The sequence below is a fragment of the Sinocyclocheilus grahami genome, unplaced genomic scaffold, assembly GCF_001515645.1.
Source record: "Sinocyclocheilus grahami isolate Dianchi unplaced genomic scaffold, SAMN03320097.WGS_v1.1 scaffold992.1, whole genome shotgun sequence".
Lineage (NCBI taxonomy): Eukaryota > Metazoa > Chordata > Actinopteri > Cypriniformes > Cyprinidae > Sinocyclocheilus > Sinocyclocheilus grahami.
The window spans coordinates 796,441-799,589 of NW_015506171.1; the positions used below are offsets into that span (position 1 = coordinate 796,441).

The window sequence follows — 3,149 nt, forward strand, 5'->3', positions numbered from 1 at the left end:
AGTGAGTTTGTTTGTGTGTGTGTGTGTGTTTGTTTGTGAGTGTATCACCTCCTGTCCCAGCAGAGGCCGTGACTCCAGAGAACGCTTGACTTTGTTCTCCTCCTTCACTGGCAAGAGAGATTTGAGGAACTTGGGCGGTTGAGGAGACAGAACCTTAAATGGACTGGAGTTGAAGAACGTTGGACTCTCTGGTACCGATCCTGAGGATAACGTTTGCATGCAATGATGCATACAGATATTTAAAGGCGCTATAAACAACAACTGAAAAGGTCTGTATTTATTCATATATAAATAACTATTTTTAATTATAAATATTTATTTTTATAAAATTTTTTAGAAGTATTGAAAAGTTACATGTACCATTTACTACTAATATCTATAATATATATATATATATATTCACTATTTTCTTTTATTTTTAAGTCTTGAAAAGTTTTAGTACTATTTACTACTAACAAGAACTTTTTTTTAATTATTACAAATTATTGCATTTTTTTATTTAGAAGTGTTGAATTTTTTACAACAACATTATTATTATTATTTTAATTAAATTGTTTAGTTATAATCTTTAATATTGTTTTAACTACAGTAATGTTCTTTTTTTTTAGAATGCTTGCTTTAAAAAAAACATCTTTGTCTTTCAAATCCTCCCAGCAGAAAGATAAGTTCACCATCATTAATTTACCCTGATTCTCTTTGTTTTTGACAGGCGTGTCTTTTGCGAGAGGACTGTTGAGTGAAGCTTCATGTACGTTGGATTCTATGACATCCATTGGACCGTCACAGTGAGTCTGTGGAAATAAAGTCAACGCTCAGACAAAGACATTCACAACAAACACACCGTCTGTAGTGTTCACTAACCTTTACGTCCTCATCCTCACATCCGGTCCCGTCCGGTTTACAACAAGAGCTCTAAACAAATATATATTACTGTTCTGTTACACAATGGACAGTCTTTTGTTTCTATACACAAGTCAATAGTAGATCTGGTCTTACGTGCTGGACATTGGGCGTGCTGAGACTGCGCCGTATGTGTCTGCCTTTAGCGGAGAGAGCTTCCTTCACCGTCACGGCCTGAATGAACCCACAAATACACACTAAACTCTAGAGATCAACCGATAATCGGTTTGACTGATATTGTTTCCTGATATCTAAGCATTTTTTCATAATCGGATATTGGTTTTGTAATATTGGATCCACCGATAAATGCCGCCATCTTGTGGTCGTTTTGAGATTTAAGGAAAAGATTTCAGATAAAGTAATCATTATCGGTTAGAAAAAATTATATCAATATTGGTCAATCTCTTCTAAACACTCCAGCAGAAACAGCAGATACAACAAAACAATAAATAAATATTGGTTCTACATATCGGTTATCGCCACATAAACATGCAAATAATTTGTATCGGTTATAAAAATAAAAAATAAATATCGGTAGACCTCTACTAAACTCTCCAGCAGAAACAGCAGATAAAAGTGAAACAATAACTAAATATTGGTTCTGCAAATCGGTTATAGGCCCATAAGCATGCAAATAATCAGTATCGGTTATAAAAAACAACAACAACAATATCAGTCGATCTCTACTAAACACTACAGCAGAAACAGCAGATAGAAGTAAAACAATAAATTAGTATTGGTTTTACATATCGGTTATCGGCCCATTAACATGCAAATAATTTGTATCGGTTATAAAAAAAATCTATATCGGTAGACCTCTACTAAACTCTCCAGCAGAAACAGCAGATAAAAGTGAAACAATAAATAAATATTGGTTCTGCATATTGGTTATTGGCATAAAACATGCAAATAATCGATATCGGTATCATTACAAAAAATCAATATTGGTTGATCTCTACTAAACACTCCAGCAGAAACAGCAGATAGTGAGAGAAATCTGTCCTAAAATGAAGCCGAACCTGCCGGAGTCTCTCCAGACACAGAATATTGTCCACCTCCAGGACTCCTCTGGTGTATTTCTCTATGTATGTCTCTCCACCGAGTGTCTCCTCGCTCTCTCCTCGCGCCGCCATCAAGGCCAGAGTCTCGCGCTCCTCCGGCTCCTCAGACGCCTGCTCATGAAGACAGCAGGTGTGTGATCAGTGCATTCAGAAAAACAAACATGAAGAGGAAACAGTGTGAAGTTTGTACCTTTGGTATGTTGGACACAATCTCATACGTCACTCCACAGGAGTACAGAACGTTCTTCAAAGACATCCGTCTCTTCAGGCTCTGAGTGAAACTCTATAAGACATCCGTCATGTATTTACATTAAACAAGATAATACACTACCAGTCAAAAGTTTTGCTCACCAAGCCTGCATTTATTTGATCTAGACATGTGCCGGTATTCGGTAATGCGATATATCACGATAATGAACATGCATGATATTGTTATTGTGGGCACTTCAAAATACAGTGAATAATTATTTATAACAAATTATTCAGATTTTTTTTTATGCATTTTAAGAATACTTTTCCCATCAACTGGTCACAATGCACAACACCGCTGTATGCTGCGTTAAAGACGCGTGTGCACTCTGATGTAAACAAGCACGGATTGTACTTGCACAAATGCACACTAATTGCACAAGCTGCACTACTTTCTAAAACGTATTTAAATGGTTTAAATAGCCATTCAGATTTGTGTATTCGCAGTGGTGTTCATCACAGCGCCAAATACTTAAATATTTAGACTTAATTGGCTATTTATTTTCAAACTTTTTTTACATTTTAATCTGGACTACAATATGCCCTAGATATTGTTTGAAAGCGTTTTGATTCTTTATTGTTTGGTCACACTTTACATTAAGGCTCTATTAATTGACATTAGTTAATTCATTAGTTAACATAAACTGTCAATGAAATATTCTTCTAAACATTCATTAATCTTAAGTAATTTCAATATTTAATAACTTCTTTAAAAAAAAACATTAAAAATCTTACTGACGGATAGTGTACATAAAATATAAAAATGAATAAAATAATTAACAAGAAGAAATGTGAGAATACTAATGGCAACTGAAAGGAGGGAAATCAGAGTTTCAGACGCAGAGTTGATGTGAAACAGCAGTGCACAATAATTATTGTTTCCACAAAGTACTGAAGATGTTAGTGTATGGAAGCCTCCCAGTGTTTCCAGACCTGTTT

General features: G+C 34.9%; 1 protein-coding gene across 1 annotated transcript in view; it reads right to left on the reverse strand.

The window, feature by feature from the left end:
• LOC107565310 (kinesin-like protein KIF13A) overlaps positions 1–3,149 on the reverse strand; it is a gene marked incomplete at its 5' end in the record, with an annotated part of 18,921 nt that overhangs the window by 12,522 nt on the left and 3,250 nt on the right. The gene's annotated exons all lie outside the window — the stretch shown is intronic.